Source organism: Copadichromis virginalis, linkage group LG3 (genome assembly GCF_057382275.1).
Source record: "Copadichromis virginalis isolate Kocher_CV1m ecotype Utaka linkage group LG3, C_Virginalis_male_GT1.1, whole genome shotgun sequence".
NCBI lineage: Eukaryota > Metazoa > Chordata > Actinopteri > Cichliformes > Cichlidae > Copadichromis > Copadichromis virginalis.
This window is the reverse complement of record NC_140620.1, coordinates 62557865-62573802: the sequence shown is the minus strand read 5'-3', so window position 1 is coordinate 62573802 and position 15938 is coordinate 62557865. Positions and strand designations below refer to the sequence as shown.

Genomic DNA, 15938 nt, shown 5'->3' with positions numbered 1-15938 from the left:
CCATAACTTTAACCTTAACCCTATCAGGTCTTGTTTTACAAAGCGATTCATGATTAGAACAAAAAACACATTTACACATACCGATGATTTGTCACATAGCATCGTTACCTGTTGGGATGAGAACGTGTTGTTTCCAGAGCACCACAAATTGGGGTGTCTGTAGCTCAGGTAGAGCAGGAAACCTACTAATCAGAAAGTTGCTGGTTCAATCCCCGCCTGCTCCAGCCTGCATGCCAAATATCCTTGGGCAAGACGCTAACCCCAAGTTGCTCTCCGATGCATCCATCGGGAGGATGAATGCGTATTAATGTTAGATAGAAAGCACTTACAGAGAAAAAGCATAGAAAAAAGTGAGTGCATGAATGAGGCAAGTTGTAGAGAGTAGAAAGGTTTTATACAAGAACCAGTTCATTTACCGTTATATTTTAGTTTCATTTTCAGTTCTGTACTTTTTACATGTAATATTGATTCATTAGATTGACTACATGCATTAGACCTAACTTGCTGACAGCAAATTTAAACAACCGTAATAATTTATTTTCAGCGTCTGAAATATTTATTTAGTTTGTTTTTTGTTTTCTTTTTGGCTCCTGATATTAGTCAACTACTATTTGTCAATGTTGAACTAATAATGAATCTAAGAAAAGCTATTTGTCACGGTTGGCCAGCGTCAACCGTGGGGATGTGAGGAAGGAGGAGCCAGGCACGGAGCTCTGAATGCAAGCAGTGCGTTTATTTACAGTGAATGGAAAATAACAATAAATCCGCAGTGCGTTCCCGACTCCCGTGAAATGTCCTCTTCCCAGTGCTAGTGTTCCTTGTCTCCGCTCCTCAGTGTCTGAGCACCCCGTGCTCGCTGCCCTCTCATCTCCACGCTTCTCCTGGGGAGATAACAAACAGGCAGCCGTAAGACACATACAATGCGGCAGACTATCCGTACTGACTGGCCGAGAGACTAACGTGAAGTCACGCAATGATCCAGCGTCAGAGAGAGCGCCACCGCATTCTCAAGTAGCTCCTCTGACAAGGCTTGATCAGCTGTGTGATGGTCTTCAAGTGTGGCCAACCACCTGGCAGGGCCACACCCACCAGGCCTGAAGGTGCCTGTAAACAGGTGCTCTCAGAAACTCCGGCATCCACACACACACACAGATATACCTGCAAGCAGGGAGAACGAGGGACAGCACACCAAAAACACACATGTCCATAACTGCTGGGTCGTTTAGACTCCTGAGCTGTGCACGAGGGGTCAAACACCCACTGGAAGGCCGGGCACTGGTTTTCAACCGTAATATACCTGATGTGCTCAGGTAACCTGTAGCGCCATGAAACCACTTTCACACCAGGGCGCATAAAAATGATGCTTTAAGAGACTGATGGGATCGGGCAGCAGGGAAAACATCCACAAAATGCTACTTTCAGTTTGACTCCCTAAGACTACCTAAACTAATTAGAGTCATTACATGCTTGTTAAAAGCAAACTCTCATATAGTTTTTAATGTGCTTCTTTCATTACAATGACTAGATAAAGAATGTGGCCCTGTCTCTATTTAACACTGGCTACCCCAAAATGTTTCCAAACCTACAACCGTAACTTTCACTGAGAGATTTTTAGATACGGTTATTGAAGCTGTGGGGTTAATTTTTTAAGTAACATGAGAGAGAGGCAGCAGCATACTGTTAGATTATAATATTATTTTATGCCATGTTATACCCCTAACTAAAGATTGTGAATTATTATGTAGTTTTAGTTTGCATTATTCTCCTGAATTAGAAGAAGCTGATAACTATTGCATTAGTTAAACTGATTTGCATTACATTAGACTGCTGATTTATTGTGGATGAATGATATTGTTTTATGATGCATAATACTGCTGCAGAAAGTCATCGCCTTATTTGTCTGATTAGAAGAGAACAGAGCATGCTGGAGTTTTCTGCCCCAACTCAGCAGGAGCAGATAAACGGGGAGCCAAGGTCGTAGCTTAGGCGCCGTGTGAGAGAAAAGCATGTGAATGTTTAGGCTTTTATGATAAGGTGGGAGAACCAGAGGCTATAAGAGTTTGAGCAATGCTCCACCATTTTGAGATCTGAGGCTGTCTGCATACGGTGTCCATCTCCCACGCGTGTGATCATTAAAATCATCGTTTGACTTAACCCGGCCGGACCAGTGTTGTTATTGTGGTTTTTTTCTCTTGTCTCCATCCCCATATTTTGAACCATAACAATACACACAGAGCATCAGTGATAGAAAGCTAGGCTAACATAGGGTAGCTACCTGTTCAAGGAGAAACATAGGCCCATCTCAAGTGCCAGTGAACATCTAAATGATTCAGGGAAGACTTTGGAGAAAGTGCTGTGGGGAGATGAAACCAAATTCCAATTATGTGGCTTTAACTGACCTTTTGAAATAGGAGTGTGATGCAAAAAATAGCATCCCCGCAGTCAAGCAGAGAGATGGAAACATTATGATGTGGGCTACAGGACGACTTAGTCGGGGTTCCAAGCAGTCAGGAAATGTGACATCGTCAGACTGCAGGCCACGGATTGGCTCGTCAGTCGCGGCACTCAATGAGTCATGAGACGGTGTCTTTCACTAAAATCAAAACTGCAGTTTTTTAAAAACCCTGCAACAAGGCAAATAGCTGCACAACACCGTGGTTTCCAAGTGTGACAAAAAGCCACAGATACATCATTCACACATTCACACACTGGTGATGGCAGCTACATTGTAGCCACAGCTGCCCTGGGGCGCACTGACAGAACATTGCAGAACCTTCAGCACCTCGTATGAAAAATATTTGACTGTGTGCATGCTTTTAGCACTGTTTGGATTTGAGAAAATCTAAAATAAATCGAAATTTGCTTTTAGAAGTTGTTTTATAAAGTTCAGTGGTATATTATGCATACAATAGGACATCTATTTAGATTTACATCTTCCACAGAAAAAACTGCACATTACTGAAACTTAGTATACTGGACTTTGTTGTTGTCCCACACAGGTTCAATTTCGAGTGGTAGATGGCTCAGTGCTCAGTCAACCAAGATTTTATGATAGTGGGCACAATGAGATCGATAAGCTGCTTGTAAACAGTACTTTTATGCTCTCTTTTTCCATTTGGATAAGAAAGAAAGAACCAGGAAACAAAGGCAAACAAATAATCTGTGCCTTTATCCCAGATTCACATTATAGGAACAGCTGCTCAATGACCACTGTAGTCTTTGCTTACTGCACTTTTATCTAGATCTATGCAAAGTGATCCACTACACCTACTTTTACAGTTAAATCATTTTATGAGCACTGATGCCATTTTAATCTGAGTTTCTACTCAAATACAATCAGTAAAGAAAAACACAGTCTGTGACGTTTGTTTTGAAGGAAAAGGTATTCCCTGCAAATGTTTATCTGTGTGAGACTATTCAGAAAACAGTCATTTTGTTTTATAGGTGAGACACTTGGCCTCTTTTTTCCTTGTTCTACGTTTGTCTTTTGTCCGATTACTCTGGAACACAAGATGGAAAACTGATATTCTCATGTTAAAAATATAGAAAAAGGATTTTATCACCCATAAATGTTAACTTCTCATGCCTCTAAGCACAAGCAGGAGCAGAAGTGCCCTCTGCAGTTTGTGTGTGGAAGTGCAAAAGCTTACAGCACCTGGTATTCCCAGGCGGTCTCCCATCCAAGTACTGACCAGGCCCGACCCTGCTTAGGTCACGATATCGGGCAAGCAGAGCTGAAGAGGAGGATGCAGGAGGCCTGTGTGTGTTCAGCAGCCTGCTGCATTGGAGTTTGCCTGGTAACAGATGACTCAAACAGCCCACACACCCGCTGGACGTGACCGCAAACACTGCCCCCCTACACCTTTTACATAGCCCGGCTGCTCGAGTTCTTTTGCTGGTTTTTCCCGCGACCCCCCACCTTCTTCAAATCCAACAAAAGTGGTATCAAACGTTTATGCTACGTTTGTGCTGTAAAAATTTTTGTTTGTGCTGCTATCATTTTAAAGATATTCAAGAAAATTTCTAGAGGTCCCCAGAGGTCAACCAGCCCCCCCACATTAATTAAATCAAACAAAACTGGTGTCAATCAACTGTGCTACGCTTGTGCTGGTTTGTGCTGCTAAAATTCTCGTTTCTGCTGCTTCTGTTTTAAAGATATTAACGAAAATGTAAAGGTCAAAAGGTCTCTTCAGTATCCTTCCTGATGGCAGCAAACTGAAGACGCTGTTGAAGAGATGAGTGGAGTCACCTGTAATGAAGAGGACCTTTCGAATGAGGCAGGCACAGTAGATCTCCTGGGGAGGGAGGCAAGAGAGGACCCTGCAATCCTCTCCACTGCTCTCACTACCCGTTGTCATATTTTTCCTGCAGGACCCAGTGCAGGAGTCATACCACACAGTGATGCAGTTGGTGAGGATACTTTCAATGGTGCTCTTTAGAAGGTGCTCATAGTGGGGGTTGAATCTCTTGTCAGCAGAGTGAAGAGAATTGTTATGTGCATTATTATTCAGCCCCCTTTGGTCTGAGTGCAGTCAGTTGCCCATAGACATTGCCTGATGAGTGCTAATGACTAAATAGAGTGCACCTGTGTGTAATGTAATGTCAGTACAAATACAGCTGCTCTGTGACGGCCTCAGAGGTTGTCTCAGAGAATACTGGGAGCAGCAACACCATGAAGTCCAAAGAAACACTCTGATGGACGTGTGGACAGCAATGCTGCCTTGAACAGTACCGATGTTTCAGGGCTGGGTGACGTTGTTGGGTGGGACATCTACATCCTGACATATCAAGGTTACTTTACTTTTAGGTCAATTTGCTTTACAGAAAAATAATAGCATTTGTCATCAAGATATTTATATGACTGCACTTGCTCAGGTTTGTCCGGATTTCAAACTGTTCTAAAAGTCTTTTGATTCAAATCTGGGGCTGTGTTATTGAAAGAAGCAGAGAAATCGATGAACTGAAGTCCTTTACTCTCTACATGTTTGACAATCAGGTGAAGTAGAATCAAAAGCACGTCCTCCACTCCTCTATTGGGCTTATGTGCAATCTGCATTGAATCAAGCTGAAGTTCAGTGTCTTCCATAATCACATTTCTGATGATTTTTTCAAAGACTGAGGTGAGGGCAGCAGGCCTGAAGTCGTTTAGAACTTTTGGACGACTAGATTTAGGACCAGGAACCACAACAGCTTCTTTCCAAAGAGAGGGCATGAACGATTTATTCAGAATAACCTAAAATATGGGACTGAGTTGTCTGTGACGGTTCTCAGTCATCCAGGTCATTGTAGACTAAGGAGCTTGCAAAGAAAAGCGTCTGGACTTCTTTGAGTTGCTTGAAGACGTTTCACCTCTCATCTGAGAAGCTTCTTCAGTTCTAAGGGTCAGTTGGTGGGGAGTCCCAGATTTAAACCCAGTGGGAGTTTCCCCCCAAAGAGGGACAAAGGACCCCCTGATGATCCTCTACGTAATCACATGAGCCAAGGTGTGAAAGCGGGTGGGGGTCCTAATCAGCCAGGGTTTCGGGTGAGCTCATTGTGAAACCTGGCCCCACCCTATCATGTGATTTCCTGAGGTCAGATGGCCCAGGATGTGAGTGGGCGTTAAGGTGTCTGGGGAGGGAACTCAAAACTGGATTATAGATTATTTATATTATATATTGATATTATTTATCTGAATATTTATTTATCATAACTCTGTTTCTACACTCACTTTATATGAGTGCTTGTTGTTTCTTGTATATTTGCTGCTATGACAACTCAGTTTCCCTCCTGGATTAATAAAGTTTCTCTGATTCTGAAATACAGTGAGCCATTATATTTGTAGTTTCTAACTAACAATATAAAGGCTCTGCAACCGATAGTGCCACAGCACGTCCCACTGGCAGCTGAAGGAGCTTTTATACAAAGGACTTTGTAATTGAAGCTTTATTTATACAGGTCGGCTCATTGAGACTCAATGTCTCATTTACAAGAGAGACCTGTTCCAGACACACATATTAAAATTACAACAATAAGAGAAAAGTTTGTGTAATGTACTCAGTCACATTAAAAACGAGAACAAGTTCCCAGAGATGGTTTCACAAAAACATGTGTACGTCTTTTGAAGTCTGCAAGTGAAATCAACGGAGAGCCTTAAATCCTTCGGTTATGTTTTCCATGAAGACGGAGCAGAAAAGGAGAACGCCTTCTTCCCAAGCTCTGCATGAACTGATGGAACAGTGAATGTAATGATGTCCTGAGACTGCAGGCTGTGACTAAACTGTTTGCCTAACATGTACTCTGATGAATAGGAGGCAGTAACCCAGAAACAGATTGATAGATAAAATGATACTAATGGACCATCCTGTGTAAGACCAATGAGGACCAGTTAACCAGAGAACACAGAGTATAGTGGTGTTCTTCTGTTGTAGAGAAAGATTAAAAATATAAGACACTGGCTCAGCTATGATATTTGCAGCCAAGTGCAAGAAGGAAGGAGAACGATTGTGAGGACGAGTTTGTGGTGTTGGGGCTATTCAAAGCCTTACAAACCTCTTCTACTGTGACAGGTGTGAAGGAAAAGGTATCAGTAAGCAGGAACTACGAGCAGAGTTGTGTGCAAGAGGTTTACCATCAGATACTGTGCTGAACAAAGAGCAAGAAGCAACAAAGTGTTTGTTAAAGCAACATTTCAGTTTTGTGTGACACAGGAGTGGAGTCGATATTTAAGTGAGGAGGAAGCTCTGAGGAGTCACAGCTGGCAGAGACACTTTATAGTTTGCCAAAACCTCCTACGGTCGTTTGGACTGTCAGTCGTTAAAGTAAAAAATAGTTACATCTTGATGATGGAGGCAGTAATCCGATTACACAGCTAATGAAAACGTAGCCAATCAGCATCAGAGCCAGACTTCCTGCCCAGGCCTGGTTTCTCTCATGTAGGAGATCGGCCGGTACTGAACCAAACCAGGCCTGTCCCGACCTTTCACCCTGACCTGGCAAAAAGGGGCGTGTCTGTCCACAAAGTAGACACAACTCTCCTGTAAATGTTCCCAAACTGACATTGTCAGCCTGTTTAATACGACCCCAGTTCAAACTGATGCGGGCTCGGAGCGTGAGATTTTAGTGTTTCTCACAGCACCAACTATGCAGTGATCACTCAGGTCGTTGGCAAAAACTGCAGATGTGGAAAACTTACGCAGCATATTAGTTAAAAAAGGTCAATAAGAGCAGATTTATCTGGGTGTTTAGGATCAAGGCGTGTGAGGCTTTAAATAATTTGAGTCAGTTTTAAAAACAAGCAGCGTGCCTTAAAATCATCAGACACAGAAGAAAGCCAGTCCCAATGAAAATCATCCATCTGAAAGACGTCATTAAAATGCAGCTCAGATAAAAGTTGAACCAGAGACGGTGATGTGCTGGGGGAAGCAGGTGGAGGCTGATAGCAGCCAACAACGGTCTGATTTCCAAACAGATCAATAGTTAAGGCCAAGATTTCAAATGGCTGAGGTGCAGATGGAGAGAACAAGACTTGAGCAGCAAGACAGACCTTCACATAAACTTCCAGACCTCCGCCTTTTCTGGGACAGTCTGAGAGCTAAATGTTAAATCCATCAGTTGCTACGTTTTTATCCAGTAAAGATTTGGAAAGTCTCAGAAACAACAATGATACCAGCACCGCTTGAACAGCCCAGATTCCAATCATATCCATGTTAGGAAGCACACGACGTGATGCACGTGTAACCCAGACAGTTTTTAACATCTGCTGGTGTTTCACATTCAGCCAGAGGCCCAGGGTTAGGTTGGATACCAGACAATAATAAAAGCATCGTTATTAGACTCTAGAGCTGGTTTATAGCTGACACCACATGTAGAGTTCACACAGAGACGATGACATTTTTCTACAACCAGCAAACAATAAACAAGAAATGTAACAAGAGTTTCAGAAGAAGCTGTTTTACAGAGAAATGATTCCCTGAAGACAAAATTATTATTATCATCTTTATTTCTCCAGGTGAAAATTTAATTGAGATTAAAAATGTTGTTTTCAAGAGAGACCTGGCATCATGGCAGCAAGAGTCAGAAATACATCATAATTCAAACAAATACAAAATAGGAAAAACATCCTACATAAACTTCATAAAGTTTCATTAACAGACTTTGAACAATGGACTTCAAACTTCCCCCCAAAACAACAGAAACACATTTGAAGACAATGAATGACATTTATCCCTCTAAAGAAGGACTTAGACTACGATTTAATATGAATGAGAACATGTTCATAAATGGATGCAACCAAAGATTTCATCAATCCCTGATTCAGAGACAACAGAACGTTTGGTTTGATTTCACAAGATAAGAATGACGACTGAGTTGGAAGATTGTTTTACGTTTAGTCAAATCTTTCATACATAAAGTCGGATTACAAAATCATCCCCTAAGTTTGTTGTTTTATTCAAGGAATTGAAATTATAGAGAAAATCTGTGAAATGACTTAAAGAAAACAAACCACAAAAACTCTATGATGCTCTAAACCCCCTGGTTTAGGTCGGACACCTTTCTGATGATGAGTGCATCTAACATTTCCTCAGAAGTCAATGTGCCATATGATTGCATTAGCAATAAATTACACACTATATAGAACCACTTCATAGGATTATATTTGTGCACAGATGTTTGCAGCTATCAGCGAATATTTATCAGCTATTTTGAAACAAAAAAAGACTTTTTATCCATAACAGCAAATGAACTGTACAACAGAAAATACAAATGCTATTTATGGTCTCCTCACAACAATGATAAGAAAAATAAACTGGGCCAATATGTCATGTTTCTTAATACAGAGACACACATGTTAATGTGATCTCTGGTCTCCTCTGAGTGGGAGTTATTACACCCTAAAAAATTATTCAGGGGCTTAGTAAATATCATTATAATTCTAAGTTAGATGACCTTGATTAAATCTTTGAAAATCACAAAAGTGTTATCTTGAGTTGAAAATACTGAAAAGAATGCTTAAATTTTCAACACCAGTTTTTGAGTTGAACTGAGCTCTTTTGTTCAAGTTTATTTAAAAGAAAAAATTCTGTATTTGAAACACAGGGTGCATTATTTAAATCTACTCAATATATCTCATAGAAAGTACTCATAATAACTGAGACACTGGTATTCATACTTATCATTGTCTTTAACTTTAATTATTAATGGTTCAAAAATCAATATAATTTTGTCCCCCAATACTAACTTAAAACTTTGAGTAAGACTAATGACCTTTGGCATGTACCGCACGCGAGGAGCATGGCCTCATGGGAGATTTTCTGCACGTTGAACGAGACAGACACACATCCACTGCAGACTTGGTAACGTTTTCAGGTAAGTGACCAATTCTTACATTAGCTGTCTTTATCCACACCGTTCTTTTATAACATGTTCTGAAGAAAGCGTTTGTCATGGTGGCTCACTTTTCGCAGCGTGTTTGTGCACGTTAATTTAAGTTTTCAACCCGTCTTCCAGTCAAGGCGGCGGGAAACCGCACCCTTTTATCCTTTTACGTTCTGAGTCGCTATCTGCGTTCCGGGTAATTTGACCGGAATGTCCCGGTACCAGCGACCTGACCGTTTAATTGGGGGCATTTTAGGAACCACGTGAAAGCAGGTGTGCTCAGACATTTCTAGAAAATGGCCCTGTTGAGTCACGGTGCGGGAGCTGCGGTAGTCACGCGGCCTGACTCACTCTGTCAGGTTGTTCAGGAGGAGATGAACAGACGTCATCAATGGCTTTGGTAACTAAGAAGACCTGCCCGCGGAACAGTTCATAGCAGCAACCATGCTGCTTAGCTTTCTTGTTCTATGTGGGGTCTTTCAGAGCATATAAGACGCTGCTTTCAGCTTTGTCCCGAACAGGGCCAGTTTTTGAGAGAACGCTGACAGGACCGCCCGGGTCAGCAGATTACCTCATCCAGGGCCGGTCCAAAGTACTATGGGGCCTTAAGTAAATTTAGACTGGGGGCCCTACTTCCTTTCAGATCCCAGAAAATAATGAAAAAAAAAAGCTTTGGTCCTTTTGGTCAAGCCAAAAGTACCATCATTTCCAGTATAGTTAGTATATAGTTAGTATAGTATAGTTCCAGAAACACTCAGTTTATTTAAATCCAGGTTGAAGACTCACCTATTCTCTGCTGCATTTGAATAAAGCACCAAATCCACACTTTTAAGCTTAAATTTCAAAACTTACATTTAACTACTGATTTTATCTACTGTTGTGATTTTATGTTTTGATTTTATATACTGTTTTGTTTGTTAGTTAGTTTGTTTGCTTGCTTTAATCAATTTTAAATCATGCTTTTTATTTGTTTTTGTTTCTCTGTAAAGCACTTTGAATCACCTTGTTGTTGAATTGTGCTATACAAATAAATTTGCCTTGCCTTGCCTAGTTACTCCCAATTTACATAAATGTTTATTTCAATCCAAGCTAAACTTTCTTATAAGAGATTGGTGTTATGGCAGATTACTCAGTGACATGTTTTGTAATGATAAAGTTTTGATTTGTATTTTTTCAGCACCATCTTCACCACCAGGAAAAAAATCTGCATCAACTACAAAGTAAAGCACGTAATTTTACTCAGAGGACTTGATGTGTTAAATTTTGGAAGGATATGATATTGTTTTATACAAGCTGAGTAGTGGATGGTGATACCACCTAAATATTTATACTGGTTTTGTGGTGGGTTATTTTAGTCATACAAATGCCAAATCTAAATTTTGAGAATTTTTCAGTTCGGTAAATATATTGATGAGTTCATGGCCTGTCATCCAGTGTCACCATGAGTATAGGCGCAGCCCTTTAAGTGGGTATTCCCCTTGTGCGCGCAGCACTGAAGTATTTTAGTCCACGCCCACCTGCTGTGTGGGCCTCACCCTGGTCTAGTATAAGTTACGGTGAGACCAGGAAATCGGCTCTACCGTTTTTCTTCAGCCAGCCAGAAGATGTCCAGCGAGACCATCCGTCTGTGTCCATCCTGCCAGACCGGCTACATCATGTTGTATGACCGACATGCCGTCTGCGTGGGCTGCCTCGGTCCTCACCATGCGGACCTTGCCCTCACACCTTAATCCTATTGCTGCTCCTGTTAGCTCCTCCCGCCAGAGGAAAAGCAGCGGAGGTCAGCCTTTTTCAAGGCTGATGCTGAGGAGGCGTTCCCACTAAGAGGCACTCGCTGGAAGAAGCCATCGAGTTCTTCGATGGTGGGCCGGAATTGGATGATTCCACCCACCGTGAGGAAAACGGCAGTGGTGGCAGCTCCACTGCCTCCCAGCTGGGCAGCCTGGTGACAGAAGGGTGGATGAGCCGACGCTCATCCACCCCTGGCCTTCACATGTCGGCAAGGACGCCGCTCCCAGTTGTTGGTGCGCTGCTCCTGGATCTGCCTGGCATCATCCAGGAGGCAGCTGGTGAGAAGGAACTTCCCGTCCCTCAGCCTGCTCCACCCCCATCTGATGATCGTGGCTCAAGAGTTGGGAGTTCGCCTTGTAATCGGAAGGTTGCCGGTTCGAGCCCCGGCTTGGACAGTCTCGGTCGTTGTGTCCTTGGGCAAGACACTTCACCCGTTGCCTACTGGTGGTGGTCAGAGGGCCCGGTGGCGCCAGTGTCCGGCAGCCTCGCCTCTGTCAGTGCGCCCCAGGGTGGCTGTGGCTACAATGTAGCTTGCCATCACCAGTGTGTGAATGTGTGTGTGAATGGGTGGATGACTGGATATGTAAAGCGCTTTGGGGTCCTTAGGGACTAGTAAAGCGCTATATAAATACAGGCCATGATCTGGCGGGAAGGTATGGCTCCACTCACTCTCGTTGCCCAGATCCCATCTGGCCTCAGTTCCCAGGGATGATGACCAACCTCTCTGAGGCAGCAGCAGAGCCAGCGAAGATTAGAGCGCCGGTCTCTACCTAGGGCTTCACAGAGGGCTTCACAGACCGGAGTTTTCCGCCTGTTCCCCCTCTGGAGCCGAGCCTCGCTTCAGTTTTCGGCACCAAAATGACCAAGGTCGTTGGACAGCGACCGGCCCATCCCGCCAAACTTGACCAGCTGATAGCAAGGTTCACTGATCGCGCACATCAATGCACTGTTCAGTCAGCTGCATTGACTAACAACACTGATTTGCTAGCGTTTGTCATCTCCAGGAAGGTGGAGGAAGCAGAGCTGCCAGAGGAGCTGAAAGGCTTTCTCTGTAAAGCCGCTGACACGATTCTGAATATGTGCGCCACTTCAGCGGTGTGTTCCTCTCGCATCGCTGCCTGGCAGACGATGGTTCAGAGGGCAACCTGGCTCCGCCTCTTCCCTCTAAGATTATACAATCTCACAGGGAAATAGTGCAAGCAATTCATAACATAAAATTTAGAAGCTTAGTGGAAGATAATACTTTATGTTGAGGGTTTAGTCTGCATACTGAACAACTCCACTTATATGGATTTATGTCTGGATGTGTAAATTAATCTTTTGCATGTTAGAAAATAAGGTCCAGGTTGCAAAAAATGGTAGATTTTTATTTTTTTATTTATTTTTTTTTGATTGAATCAGAATTTTGGCCTTCAGATTTTTTGTCCTCTCCCATCCAGGTCAGTGCAGCGTTTCATAGGATCACGACCCTGAACCTTGAACCAAAGTTCATGTCATCGTTGGACTTGTATTCATCCAAACTCCTGTCCTTGTTTCAAGCCAAGAAAGGTGCTGCTGGACAACGCCACAGGGCACAGTTAAACCTTCTGCTTCAGGTAAGGAAGATTGCATTTTCTAACCACAAAAACGTTCCAACACAGCATTGAAGAGGCCCTTCCACTAAAAACGGCTTTTCTTAGGTTTCTGTTCAATATTTTAGCTCCACAGGTGTTCTTACCTTGATGGTGGGTGTGAAAACAGGTCAACAACAGAAAAAAAATAGTTATGTTTAAGCTAGAAATGGTAAGTCATGTTTTAAATGTGCAAATTTTGCCTCAGTTGAGACTTCCTGTTTTACAGAGTGGAAATTCCATCGAGGAAAAAACGAGAAGTCATCATCAGATGTTTCATTGACCATCTGGGAGAGGATCCAAGTGCCTTAATCAAAACCTTTGAGGTTGGTGCAATAAATCTGTTTTAGGAATATTAGTACCGCATTTCCCGGACTACAAAGCGCACCTGAATATTAGCCGCACAAGCTAAAATCAGGGGAAAATCCTGGTTTGTACATACATTAGCCGCACCTGACCAAAAGCCGCAGGTGTTTCAATGTTGACTTATCATATGTAAGAGAATATGCACAAAGGGAATTGTCAGGAAAGAGATGGCTGTTTGGAGACACACCCCTTTTATTAATATCTTGAAAAACAAGTTATGGGTACATATTTGCATAACTTTTTAGGTATATGTACAAGTAGCGGTAATTACAAGTAGGACACATGTACTGTGCTTCATAAATGAGTAACAAATGTAGTACATAACAATAACCTGCAGCACACCAGAAAAATAGATTCAGACTACCTTTTAGGCTCAGGTGCAGCGACACGGCTTTAACAAGAAGAAAAGTCAGTCATTCACCATCTTTCTCTTCTTCCTGCGCACTGAAACCACCAAAGTCCTCTTCTCCAGTGTCGGAAACGAACAGGCTCAGGGTGGCTTCGTCATCCACTCTCCGCTTCTCTCCTTCGTTGTCACTTTCAAAACCAAAGAAATCCTCATTGTCAGTGTCAGAGTCGAACACCCTCAGAAGGGCCGTGGCGGTGTCCTCTCCATCATGCAACAGTCCAGCCCTTCAAATCCGTTGGTGATCGTGGATGTTTTCACACTTTTCCACGCTGTCAGAATCCACCGGTGGAATTGAGCATAACTTGCTTTTCGCAAGTTTATCACCGCTCGTCATCCACGCCTCCCGCTGAACGCGTAGCGCTACTTTGAAGTTTGTTTTTCGCGCTACTTGTACGGCACTGTGTTGCCTGGCGGATGGACATGTGACCAACATACCACTCTTGAACCCCGATACTGTGTGTCTGATCACATGCCCTTCCGCCAGGCAACAGCGGAACAAACAAAACAAATCTTACGATATGACAAAAATCATGGACAATCCAGAGAAAAGCCGCACCTGACTAAAAGCCGCAGGGTTCAAAGCTGGTGCAAAAAGTAGCGGCTTATAGCCCGACAATTACGGTAGTTTATTTTAGCTTGTGAGATCATAGAAAAGTTTTAAGATACTGTTCTAAAGAAAAAAAAAACACTTCAAAGCATACAAAAGAATAGCGTTTGCATTTGCTATTGCTATAAGATTTTGGAGCACAGTGTCTACATATTATGAGTACCGGTGATGTCATACAAATGAAACTTTTTGTTTCAATGTTTGGAAATATGTGAGCTTAAAACAGTTGTTTCTCTTTTTAAAGGATGGTGCTGATGCTGTCTTTGTTGAAGAGGCTTTGGCTGAGGAGGTGATGAAGATTTACCTGCTGCAGAATCAAGACAGGTCAGGCGAACCTACTGATGTGGGTATTGTTATTGAAGGCGTTACTGTTCTGGGCAAACTTGGGAATCTGAGCAAAGCCTGTTGCTATCTTTTGGGACTGTGCTATGCTCTGGATCTGAAATACCCCAAGAATTTCAAATGCACATTTGAAGCATTTCGAAAAGTGTTCATGGAGCTGGATCCAGGAAACCTTTCTGTCAAGGTTCAAAGACTGAAAAATGACCTCTGTTCATTGTAGACAAAATTTCACAGGGCTGTTCTTAAAGTGTTAGACTTGTTAAGTGACATGTAATGCTCATCAAAAGGTTCAGTTGCGACATTACATTGTTTTGACATTCCTGTTCATAAATAATGTTTGTACCATAAACTGTGTTTTTGTATTAACTTTCCAGATTCACATTAAGGTGTAAATGGTAGAGTATCATTATGGATGTTTTTTGGTCACTCTTTAGTTATAATCTTCCCAATTTTTTGGAATCAAAATAAGATGTTCAAAAACTATGTCACAGTGCAAATGGTTTTTTTTTTTTCAGGATTTATATCTTTTTGGGATCTTAATTTTATTTTTGTCATTTGACCTTTTCTGAAAAGGTAAAGCACTGCGTTCACTTGAGTCACTTTTATTCTTTGTATGGCAGGTACATTTTTCTTGTTGTTAGCATCAATATGCCAGTTTTACAGAGTTTTATCAAGCATGCCAATTTGGATGCAATTTTATTATATAAGGCTGTTGTGACTGAAATTTTATCCAAGTTTTATCCACTGAATGTAGAACAGATTTCAGCTCACTGTGTTCAGAGAAGGAATCTGCTAAATGTGTGATTCACAAAAAAGCTGTTTAAAATAAATCATTGTGAACAATGTTGAATTGACGTGGTTCTTTTTTTCCTGTGTGTGTGTGTGTGTGTGTGTGTGTGTGTGTGTGTGTGTGTGTATAAATAAAATAAACACTTAATTGTAATTAACGTTTTTGCTTAAATTAACTTAAAAATATTAAGTAAATTGCACCATTATTTAAAAACAAATAATTGTAATGGTGTAGGTTAAATGTGCCAAGCTTTTCAGCATTTCCTAATTAATATTTTATGTAGTTTGAACTTTTGGTTACTGTTGTTTTAACTTAGATTTTCAATTGTATTTACTCAATTTTGTATGTTACTGTAACATCTTTAATTGTTCATAACAACTTATTCCATTTTAGTTGGATTTACTCAATTAATAAGGTGTATTTAAGAGATGTGATTGTTTTTGCATTTACTCATTATTTTTGAGTGTAAAAGTGTTGCACCAAAATATTTAAGTAATTATCAGTTTTAGTTCTTAGAGTGTATAACTGACTGTAAAAAGTCAGCACAAGGAAAATAAACTGCACCTAAACTTGGTTTATATCTGACCCAGACAGACTGCAGGTCATAACTTCTTACCTGAAGTTCAGTTCACCTGACACTCGGACCGGCGGCCGCCTCAGGTCTCT

At 41.8% G+C, this 15938-nt stretch overlaps 1 pseudogene across 1 annotated transcript; it reads left to right on the top strand.

Moving 5' to 3' along the window:
• The first annotated feature begins 11246 nt into the window (after positions 1 to 11246).
• On the top strand, positions 11247 to 15332 carry LOC146716520 (uncharacterized; annotated as a pseudogene). The gene is made up of 3 exons (XR_014918996.1): positions 11247 to 12743; positions 12988 to 13084; positions 14385 to 15332. The product of XR_014918996.1 is annotated as an uncharacterized LOC146716520 (transcript).
• The last annotated feature ends 606 nt before the right edge of the window (positions 15333 to 15938 follow it).